This window comes from Mytilus edulis, chromosome 10 (assembly GCF_963676685.1).
Source record: "Mytilus edulis chromosome 10, xbMytEdul2.2, whole genome shotgun sequence".
In the NCBI taxonomy this organism is placed as follows: Eukaryota; Metazoa; Mollusca; class Bivalvia; order Mytilida; family Mytilidae; genus Mytilus; species Mytilus edulis.
Genome location: NC_092353.1, coordinates 62,217,772 through 62,230,401, shown reverse-complemented (window position 1 = coordinate 62,230,401; position 12,630 = coordinate 62,217,772). Strand labels below are relative to the sequence as shown.

The following is a 12,630-nucleotide window of genomic DNA, read 5'->3' as shown; positions in this document are numbered from 1 at the left end:
AGAGAAATGTGTCAGGGACGTAGCAGACAAAGTTGCCAATCTGATCACCGAAACAAGGAGTGAATGCACTTTGACCCCTCCAGATGGTAAACTGAAGGTTTTGTTATTTGAATGTGCTACGCTTGTTCATGTTAAAACAGGCATATTTTCAAACTTTTGAAAAAAAATTATTATTGTATATCGCAGTGAATAAACTCATCATAGATACCAGGATTGAGATTGTGTATACACGCCAGACGGGCGTTTCATCTACAAAAGACTCATTAGTGACGCTCGAATAAAAAAAATTAAAAAGGCAAAATAAAGTACGAAGTTGAAGAGCATTGAGGACCAAAAGTTCCTAAACGTTTTGCCAAATTCTGTTAAGGTAATCTATTTCTGAGGTAGAAAATCCTTTTAAAAATTCAACGTTTTGTAATTTTGTTAATTTATAATTATGACCATATCAATGATAACTCATCTTTCAGAACAGATTCATAATTCAATCACAGCAGTTAGGTGAACATAGATCCCTATGAGCAAAATAAAATTCGCACCTATCTAAATATTTCAACTAAAGCTTAACGGCGTAGAAACCAGGTATATTCTGAACTTATAACCGCTGGTTTTCAGGAAATCTAAAATAAGTATACTATGGAGCGCATTAACCCTGAATTGTTAATGAAAAATCAATGACAAGTAATTTTTGGCTAAAAAGAGCTTACTTATATTTCTCTTTCACCAACAGTTTCATTTATGTAAATGTGTTTATTAGTTTACGAAAACAATGACATCAAAAGCACTATAGTTTTTGTCAGGGAAGGGTTACTTTTACATATCATCTAAATAAGAGTTAGTGAATGGCCATGGGTGGTCCTACGACATATACACCACCGTGTATTCAGGTTATTAAACAAATTGGTTTTAATTGTTACCAATACACGTGTTTGCACGTTCACCATAAAGTTAAATCAAGAAGAGCCCTTCAGAAAGTCAAAATTTATAAAGTCATATTTTAATCTAATTAGATAAAGAGCATGTATTGGTTACTCCTTTTTTTATTTAACAACAATATTGCACATGTTGTTAACAGATTTATTCACTGGTACAGCTATTTCAGTGGAGATCCATGTATAAAAGTATCTAAAGACCATTTGGTTACATCCGGTGAGCAGACCCATTATGTTACATCTGAGAACATTAAGAACATCGGTTCTTCGATCTTTTAGTCAAAGGTGTTTTGTTAAAATATACTTTTTCACTTTTTTTGTCTTTTGCAAAATATTGTTTGTGCTGTATTTAGACCCCTGTATCAAGAAATTTGTTTGCATGCACATGTATAAAAATTGCGGTTTTTATACAACACAATCATAGGTTTGAACGTTGTTTTCAATTTAGACTTGTTTATAATATTGTAAGTAAATATATTATTTGTTCATACATTATTTTATTGGTAATTCAACCATAACCTGTATCATACAATATAGATTTAGGCTTCCGACCTTCTGATTGTGGAGATTTGAAGAAGGGAGAACACAAAAGTGGAGTCTATAAAATTTACCCTGCTGGAACTTCCGGTTTTCGTGTTTTTTGTGATATGAAGAGCTACGAAGGTGGTTGGACGGTTAGTAAAATAAACAAACATGTTAGCATTTTTGAGGAAGTTGATTAGGTTCAGAATGTTAAATTATGGGTGACACAATCTTACGGATTATGTTGCAAAACTGCAAATATTAAATTTTACTGCTAAATTGAGGGCCTTGAATAAGTTCACGTTGTGTTAAAATGACAAATACAACTTTAATTTGGTTATGAAAATAAAACATGATTATCTTTTTCAAAGCCAGAATGTTACAAATTATACTCATAAACATATATATATGAACAACTTATTCCAAAATACAATATATTGGTGAGTGGGTCACGATGGTAGTCCTATTTCAATCATTTTTTTTTTTTATCATGTAAATTAAAATATATTAGGCAATGTGGCGGTGCCGACCTTGAACAATAAAACTGGCAGTTCTAGTTATTTAAGGTTGGTGTCGAACTAACCTTGCAGAAGCGGGGTTTGAACTTTTAGCCTTGGCGTTGACATGTTCAAATAGACCTGTCGGAATCAGAGGCCTATAAGCTAATTCAAAAGTGTGCTGGAAGTTTAAACTTATATGCGAGATGTATACGAGACGTTTGTACATCAAACTGAGAATGTGAACTGGAAATGTGTCAAAGAGACAATAACCCTACCAAAAAAGCATAAAAAAGCCAAGGTCAGCAATGGCTCTTCAACAAAACGACAAAATTCCGCACGCGGAGACGGGCTTCAGCTATCCCTTGATAATTATGTGTACTAGTTCAGGGAAAATTATAGTCACACTTACCTACAAAAAAATGACCACAAAATTTTTAAAAAATCATACAAGATTAAAAAAAAGCCAGATGTTTATGAAAGTTTTCTTCGTCTGTATATCTTTTCTATATAAAGAAGTATGGTATTTGAAAGACTGCCATCAAAATATGTACCAATGAAAATAAAAGTGAAAGTGTTGTCTTCAAATACTCGCAATTGTAGGGATGTAAGTTTTAATCAATAATTAACAAATGAATGGTTACAATTCAACAGGTGATTCAGAAAAGGACAAATGGTTATATTGGTTTCTACAGAGATTGGAAGGCTTATAAGGATGGATTTGGAGATCTTCAAACAGATTTCTGGTTAGGTGAGGCTATATCTTCTAGAAGGGTTGAGCTCCGAAAAAAATAGTTCTCTATTCTTTTAACAGAGTCTTAATGTTTAGAAATGATAATGAAACAAATATTTTATAGTACCGAGAAGTTGCCAAATTGCGAGGTTAAGATTGTAATATGATTCAGTACAAACGACAATATTCCTAATTTTTCAAGTAATATCTCTACCAATATAAAGCACCAAATACTATTTTTATTGGTAAATGTAAAAGGGGTGTCTTTTAATTGAATATTACTTAACTATCTATTACAATCTAATTTTAAACCATTAAGATAGAACAATTATTTATTTGATAAATTTTCCTTATAACTTTACCAACTCGGAAATGCTTAATCCTTAATTTACATGTATATATCAACCAAAGCAAGCATGTGTTTTCCAAATTGCTATGGAAACTTTCCAATGAACAATTCTAGTAACTTTGTCTGTTTCTCAGTATAAGGAACAGATATTGGGATCGAGTACAATACAATGAATCATCTTGTATGTCTGTCTGTCTGTCCGTATGTCCGTCTATCTTTTTGTCCTCCCAATATTTCTTCTAATATTATTTTTGTCACACTTTTCTCGTGAAGCACTTAACAAAACTTCGTCATATTTAGTCAGTCAGTGATAAATAATAACGTGTGAGCTCCTTTATGATCTAAAGGACACCTTCTTCCTGTTTTCTGATACTTTGAGTTTCGATTGTGATATATTAACAACAACGCTTGTATTTTTCGCTTTTCCAGTAGAAATAATAGTCTTTTGAATTTTATTTTTAATTTTGACTTATGTTATAAGGAATTTCTATTCTATGAAAAAAGTAAAATTACAACAACACTGAACTCCGATGAAAATTCAAAACGAAAAGTCTCTAATCAAATGACAACTTAAGGTAGCACAATACATTACAATAGATTTTTTACTTCAAATCACTAACTTCTAAAATGGTGTAACTTTCTTATAAATGCACTAAAAATAATAAAAGAGGTATATATAAATAGACAAAAGATTAATCTTTTAAATGGATGCAATAGTGTTATTATGCAATTATTATGTTATCAATTATTATGTAACTTGTGGCAAAATCTCGGTCAGTTCACTTGAATGAATTTAGCTCTATCATCTCTTTAACTATACAGAAAATTTTAATGAAATCTTAATCAACACATCATGGGCTTTAAAAGGGTGTCTCAGATTGTCCCTATGGTATTCCATTCTCTCATAAATCTCTGATTAGTGTAAACATCCTAACCACATAAAAGAAGATAATGTTCAATTAGGTGTAAAATTTGTTCTATACATTTTATCTGAAATCTGAGACACCCTTTTGTAGATAATGGCAATAAGAACAACATATCATAAAATCAACCCTCTGGGAATGCCTATGCAGAAGCTAATTTCAATAGAAAGTGGAAATATGGTGAAAAATATTTTAGACACAGTTAACATTATAATTGGTAACATAATTGTTGCATAATACTAACATTGCATTAATTTGAAAGAGTAATCTGTTAGCTATCCATAAATAACATTTCTATAAATTTTCAAGCATTATTAAAAAGTTACAGCATTTTAAAACTTGGGAGTTGGAGTTATAAAATCTTTGTATTGTGCTACCTTAAAAGCTCAAACACATGGATAACAACTGTCATATTCCTGACTTGGTATACGCCATATAACTAAAGAACTTCATCATATCGCCGAATAGTGTTTACAATTTTGCAAAACCAAACTTTTTTTTCCGGGAGGAATAAAAAGCTTATAAATGTTGTTATTCTTTAGGGAACGAATACATGAACAAACTGACCGAACAAGGATATTACATACTGCGGATAGACATGTGGGATTTCAATGATAACCACAAATATGCTATCTACGAGACATTTGTCGTTAAGAACGAGGAGTCAGGATACACACTTGAGTTAGCTGGCTATGTTGGAAATGCAGGTAACAAAATTAGTAAAATTAAAATGAAATCAAATAGAATAGAAATATCAGAGCATATTATTATATTGGGAACTTGAATCTAAAGCTATTCCATACATTCTTTACAGAATTCATATTAACAAAAAAAAGGAAATGATCACTTTAAAAAAACTGTTGCATCCGACGTGCTTTTCTGTATTTACCTTTATCCTGAACGTTCAAGGCCAAATATGTGAAAGCCATGCATGTAAAAGAGGGACGAAAGATACCAAAGGGATAGTCAAACTCATAGATCTAAAACAAACTGACAACGCCATGGCTAAAAATGAAAAAGACAAACAAAACACAGCACACATGACACATCATAGAAAACTAAAGAAAACTAAAATAACCCAAACACATGTAAATATAAATAGTATACACACTTTACCTGATAAATTTTCTGTTGATATGGGTGGCATATTTCGAATTGCATATATCTTTGGTATATCAGGGAAAACTGCAATCTACTACTGGAAATATTTAAATCACCCACTATTATAGTTACTTATGACGGTTTTGTATACTGTTGTTTATCTTTTTTTGTCTTCTTTTACCCATAGTTTTGTCAGTTTTTTTCTGATTTGAATGTTCCTTTGGTATCTTTCGCCTCTCTTTAAAGTAACTGTGGAGCAGGATCTGCTTACCCTTCCAGAGCACCTGAGATCACCCCCAGTTTTTTTTAGGGGTTCGTGTTGCTTAGTCTTTAGTTTTCTATGTTGTGTCTACTGTACTATTATTGTCAGCTTGTCTTTTTTATTTTTAGCCATGTCGTTGTCAGTTTATTTTCTATCTATGAGTTTGATTGTCCCTCTGGTATCTTTCGCCCCTCTTTTTTGACTACCTTAAGACGGCCAATTTTTACCTGTATGTCAATAGAAGACAATATGGAGTATACGTCAAGGAGACAGCACCAAAAGACAAAACCACATAATATATGGAAATGTCAGCATATATATTAGGTCCAAGACCACAATTGTCGTCCCTTGATTTTCGTTGTTCACGAATATAGTCCCTAGTGTTGACAGTGGGTTACTTGCCATTGATTTTTATACCCCTTTCAAATTTATTTCTCCATGTTTAATGCCTCAAATTTCAAGTAGGGGGTGAAATTACACTGTAAAAAAATTTGGGTCCAGAATTTTAAAGGAAAGTAGTGATTTGGTCCAGGTGAAAAAGGTTGAAAATTAGCACTTCGGAAGCTGTCAAAAGATTTCAAGACGCCCTAAACATAAAATTGTCCATATTTTGAGTTAGAGTCGATGAACTTTTTCTATAATTTTGATATAATTTGTCCCAAAAGTAGTACAACACACTGTAAAAGTTTCTGTGAGAAAGCGCAGGTGGGATTTTTTTTAGGTCTCGGACCTAAGAGGAAAAATCTGTAAATATAGAATCTGTACTTTGGCAACTTCCCTAAATGATTTGATGGTTTCAATTTGTCAAATAGCATGCAACTAAAGGATTTAAACTTTTATTTTATAGAATTTCTGCAAAAATTACCAATTAACGTCAAAATTTTACACGCAAAGATGAGTATAGAACTTAACTTATTGTCTTTAATATACATCCTATTGTCATGAAACTTTGTAAGCAGTGTTATAATTTATTAAACTTTGGTCATACCAAGTTGTTATAAAATTTGTCAACTCTTTCTATCCTATTAGGTCCGAGACCACAATTGTCGTCCCTTGATTTTCGTTGTTTACGAATATAGTCCCTAGTGTTGACAGTGGGTTACTTGCCATTTATTTTTACACCCCTTCCAAATTTATTTCTCCATGTTTAATGCCTCAAATTTCAAGTAGGGGGTGAAATTACACTGTAAAAAAATTTGGGTCCAGAATTTTATAGGAAAGTAGTGATTTGGTCCAGGTGAAAAAGGTTGAAAATTAGCACTTCGGAAGCTGTCAAAAGATTTCAAGACGCCCTAAACATAAAATTGTCCATATTTTGAGTTAGAGTCGATGAAGTTTTCTATAATTTTGATATAATTTGTCCCAAAAGTAGTACAACACACTGTAAAAGTTTCTGTGAGAAAGAGCAGGTGGGATTTTTTTTATTTTCATTTATGTTCTAAAAGAAATGCACTACGAAATAATAGTGGTCTCGGACCTATTGATGAGTTTTAATGGCGTGAAATAACAAAACAATGTTCAAAATTTCACAATATTACGATGTTCTTTCTTTATTTTCACCACCTAATCATGCAAGCACCAACTCATAATTCAAATAATCACCTTATGAAAAGCACCTACATCATTGTGGTTAAAGCTTGTTATTCTAAAACCTAAGAATAACCGGTTGAACATTTTGTAGCCTGATCGTTTTAATAGAATCATGGTCACGTGATCTGCATTTTACTCAGATTTAATACTGTCGAGGTATTTATAATATCTGTATTATCAAATTACCTAAAGTTATTTTGAAAATTAAAGAATACAGAAATGAAGACTCTCCATCCAACATCCAAAATATTCAATGTAACAGATTTATTGGTCTTATTGGTCAAAAATAAAGGCAACAGTAGTATACCGCTGTTCGAAACTCAGAAATCGATAGAAAAAAAACAAAATTCGGATTACAAACTAAAACTGAGGGAAACGCATTAAATATAAGAGGAGAACAACGACACAACAATAAAATGTAACACACACAGAAACGAACTAAGCATTAGGCAAAATCCGATGAGAATAACAAATATAACATTAAAACTAAATACATGTATTTAGGATAGAAAAGTACCGTGATACGTCTTATAGTAATGTGAATTCACACTCAAATATAAGAGGAAACAAACGACACAACAGAAACACAACGTTAAAATTTAACACACACAGAAACGAACTATAAAATTACAATGGCCATATTCCTGACTTGGTACAGGACATTTTTTAAAGAAAACAATGGTGGGTTGAACCTGGTTTTGTGGCATGCCAAACCTTCCACTTTAATGGCAATGTAACATATAACATCAAAATGACAACATAACAAACAATAACCTACAGTTCTACATAAAAGTTACAGTGGGTTTTCTCTGTATCTATATTTCATTCCAAAAGATAATTAATAGTCAATACTTTAATTTAACTTTTTTATCTACAGGAGATGCTTTTTCTAATCATAATGGACATAGATTTTCTACGAGGGACAAAGAATCATCTTCTAATAACTGTGCTTCGAAGTATAAAGGAGGGTGGTGGTATAGTAACTGTCATTACGCAAATCTAAATGGAAGATACCTTAAGGGAACACATAAAACTTATGCTGACGGAATAAATTGGAAACATTGGAAGGGATACTACTATTCACTGAAAGCAACCTGCATGATGATACGGAGAGTCTAAATGAAGTTGATTTTTAGGAACAAAAACTAATCAATTAAAAAATATCAGCAATTTCTATACTTTTATTTTCCAAAGTATTATCAACTAATAAAAACTTGTCACAGAAAGGAAATCTCTATTCCAATTTATTTTCTTTCTTTAACTTGTGTTCCAAAATGCTGCAGTTGTCATGATGTTAGATTTTTTGTCAAATGAACAAATTAATAGGTTTGATTCACAGAGTTTAAGATGTCGCATGGTAAACCTTGTTAGACCCCATTAAAATACATCCGACTGAAGCTTAAATGCTTTTTCACAGGGTCTTACAGAGCCATTACTGTTTTTGTTGCACATATTTTGTTTTTGTCAATTTTTTTAATCAACTGGTTAATATCGTCAAAGCTTTCATCAGATTGTTTTCGTTTGATACAGTATGTACTGAGTAGCTATTTACTCAAACAAGCATGCTGGTTTATCCTTTCGTGATTTTACAAGATAACATCTTTAATGTGCTCGACTTCAGTCCCCATTTAAAAGTACATGCGAAATACATTTAGAAATTTTATGCAACTTGAATAATGTTCGGCTTTATCAGTCTTACTAACTGAGAATTAAACAGTTTACGAGAAAAACACTACTATCATTTTAAACAAAATAATTCTTTAATGTTATATGCTATAATTCTTCCCTCGATTAATCAGTTGGGGTATATGAATGAATTCCCTTTGGAAAAATATTTCTGTAAATCAAGGGTTGAATACAAACGTATACTTAGCCTTCTTTACGATTCAACATAACGGAAAACAAGATCTAAATGTATTGTCTACTTAAATTCTCTAATCTAAAGTTAGATTAAACATGCCTTATTTACATGTTTACCTTGTATTCTGCACCCCTGTGTCAACATGAAACATGATCTATGGTTTTATCCGTATAGAGCCATTAAAAGTTTTCCCCGCTATCCCTTACTTTTCTTTTCATAATTTTATTTCATATAGTCTAAAAAGCAATTTTTTTTAAATCTTATACAATCCTTGTTATTTTTTCAATGTTTTGAAGGGGTAAAGGTACCAATGTTTAATGTATGAAACAATCTAGAGAGAATCATTCCCTGCCAAATTTTCAATGGCTTATATCGCGTAAACAAGCAAACGCACCGTTCGTTCTTATCTGCTTTTTTATTTCCTTTATTTACATGCTATCAATTATCAACAGTCTTTTAAAAAGCTTGTTATTTTGAAACAGAGATGCGACCATCTCTGAACTAATTTTGTAAAACTTACTAGAAAGGTGGAACTATTTACTGATTTGGCATTCAACTACTTTGAATCGAGCGCCATAGGGATTTTCGAAATTAAATTCATTTCAATATAAATGAAAATGAATTACATCAAGATTTATTTACTAGTTCGACAATCAGAAAGAAAAAAAATACGAAGAAATTAAACAAAAATATATGACATTTGAAAATATATAAGCATTATACATGTATATATTTTTAGTTTAAAAAAATAATCATAATAATTTTAATTTTAGGTTTAGGGTTCAAACTCTGTACATTTATACTCAAATCAGTGATCGTTTTTATCTTTCATTACCAATGCCTATACGATCACGGGTATCAGCGTCTTTTGAACATTTCCATATTTAGAGAGAAACAAACAATGAAGTTATCTGACGTTATTTTTGAATTCATGTTTAGAAAAAATGGTCTCTCTCTCAAACAAAATTCTTGTATCGACGTTTGGCATTATTTTTACGAAACAAAGCAAGTACAATTCCTTTAATTTGTGTTTGAGTTTGGAATGAAGAATACTTGTATAAAGAGTGAAAAGTTATATGTACGCAAGCAGGTCTTTCGACATCGCTCCAAGAGTAGGTAGTTTCACAATGATTTTTAAGCTTAGTATGCTGATAAAATTTGATGCAAATAATTCAAAAAGAGATATTCTAAGAAAGAGTTCAAATTTGGGTTGAAGTTGTTCTACGTCCCTTTCCACACACAAACATTTCACGTTATAATCAATCAATTATTTCATTCCGCTTTTGAAATCATTCTTCAGATTCGATTTGGCTGGGTTTCAGTTCTGTCAACCTAATAACGTCTTGTAACATGTACAAGTGTTAATAGTTATCAAAGGTACCAGACTTAAAAATTGATACGCCAGACGAGCGTTTCGTCTACAAAAGACTCATCAGTGACGCTAAGCTCAAAATAGTTAGAAAGTCAAACAAGTATAAAGTTGAAGAGCATTGAGGGCCCAAAATTCCAAACGTTGTGCCGAATACAGCTATTAAAGGTAATCTATGACTGGGATAAGAAAACCTTTTAATTAGTAATTGGAAAGATCCATACTTTTGCAAACAGTTTATTTTCTAAAAATGACCATATAATTGAAAAGTGCTGACTACTGGGATTGTGATACCCTCGGCAAAACGTCCACCAGTAGTGGTATCGAGCCAGTGGCGTAAATGGTTATCAAAGGTACCAGACTTATAATTTGATACGCCAGACCCCAGACGCGTGTTTGGATAGACATTTTTGGATAATTGTTTGAAAGATTGAGTCATAGTACATTCGGACTGTCATCTTGAATTTTATGTATCTTATGGAACGCAAAAACTGTCTTGTTATGACAGTATATATACGTATATGATGTGCAAACATACTTATATGATGTGCAAATATTCTTATATGATAAAAGGTTTTTCTCTTTTTAAATCTCAAACATTTCCCAAATGATAGCTACAGGTTTGATCCGGGTTTATATTAATTCCGCAGAAACAGATCGGAATCAGTTATCACGTAGACGGTAATCATCCTAATTGTAAAAATGTTCATTGACCCTAACAACGATGAAAGCACATTCGACATTATATAATGAAGATAAGCGACCCACATGATATAAGATTACAAGCACATAATATAATTACACAACCACATCATATAAAGATGTTTGCACATAATATAAGGAAAAATGCACATCATATAAGGATTTTTGCACATCATATAAAGATGTTTGCACATCATATAAGGATATTTGCACATCATATAAGTATATTTGCACATCATATAGGAATATTTGAATACCATATATTTATGTTTGCACATCATATATGTATATTTGCACATCATATATGTATATTTGCACATCATATAAGGATATTTGCACAACATTTGAGTACATTTGCACATCATATAAGAATGTTTGCACATCATATAAGTATGTTTGTACATCTTATAAGTACATTTGCACATCATATAAGTATATTTGGACATAATATAAAGATGTTTGGACATCATATAAAGATGTTTGGACATCATATAAAGATGTTTGGACATCATATAAAGATGTTTGGACATCATATATTATAATAAAGATACTTGCACATAATATAAGCATATGTGCACGTCATATAAAGGTCATAACAAGATAGTTTTGGCGTTCCATAGTATCTGCTATTTGTCTTGTTCTTTTAAGCAGATAAACAAGTATTAAAATAAAATAAAATAAAATTGTAGGCTCAACTATAATGTATGTTTAGCTAAAAATTACAAATGTCTTCTAACATGAATTAGAAAAACAGTCTTTTTGTCAGAAAATTTCAAATTTAATCTCAATCATAACATAATGATACGAAGATCGTAATACATTTGTAATTTTAGATCCGCACCATTAATAAAAATAAGAATTGTATTATGAAATATTTGGTTACCATATATATATTTGAGACGGCTTTAAAGAAAAGTTTTTTCTATGTTTATTCCCCAAAAAGTTCTGTTTTACTTAATGCATAGTGGATACAATTTTATGTGTATTTAATTAGTTTTTAAAACAACTAGTTCGACGCCTTGGTAACGAACATTTCATCCTCGAGGTTGTCAGCAGACCAATAGTCAGTGATATCATATCCATGTTTTGAATTAGACATTTATCCACATTAGACCTAACATTGCAGATATTAAAAAACATATGTCAGCGCACAGCCTTCACCAAAGAGCAGAACCACATAGTAACCCACAAAAAAATCCAATTCAAACAAGAAAATAAACAGCTTCACCTGTGTACAAACAACAAATGAAAAACATAATAGGCAGTTACTAGCGACAAAAGAACATGAAAGCTTTGATACTAAACAATACAAGAGCAAACTTCAAAAACCAGCGGGAAAAGTTTCACACAACACAGCGACAAAAATCACAAAAACAAGTAACAAAAACACCTACAACACAATGTATTGATTCAAGAGAATAATTAACAGCTTCCAAAATTTTTAAGATATGGAATTTTTATACAGCACATCTTGATAACATTTAAGTGAATTTTAATTGTTTTCTGCATTTAAGCATACTACCGTCATAGGGGGTCAAAGTGCATTCATTCGTTGTTTCGGTGATAAGATTGGCAACTTTGTCTGCAAATTCCATGACACATTTCTCTACAATACCCATTGGAAAGTTATAACTTCTGTTAGTTAGTTTATATTCAACTGAAAGTCGTTTTGAGATTTCCGTTCTCACTAGACGAATCGTGAATTATCAAGTCATGCTCAGTCATTTTGTCCGCCGATATGTAGATAGTAAAGTAACATTGACGGTAAATCAGAATGCGTTCTATTGTTCTT

The 12,630-nt window shown here is 31.6% G+C and overlaps 1 long non-coding RNA gene across 1 annotated transcript; it reads left to right on the top strand.

Moving 5' to 3' along the window:
• LOC139492516 (uncharacterized) lies at window positions 1-2,703 on the top strand. The gene is made up of 3 exons (XR_011656872.1): window positions 1-86; window positions 1,467-1,603; window positions 2,603-2,703. It is a non-coding gene; the product is annotated as an uncharacterized lncRNA (long non-coding RNA).
• Window positions 2,704-12,630: the final 9,927 nt, after the last annotated feature.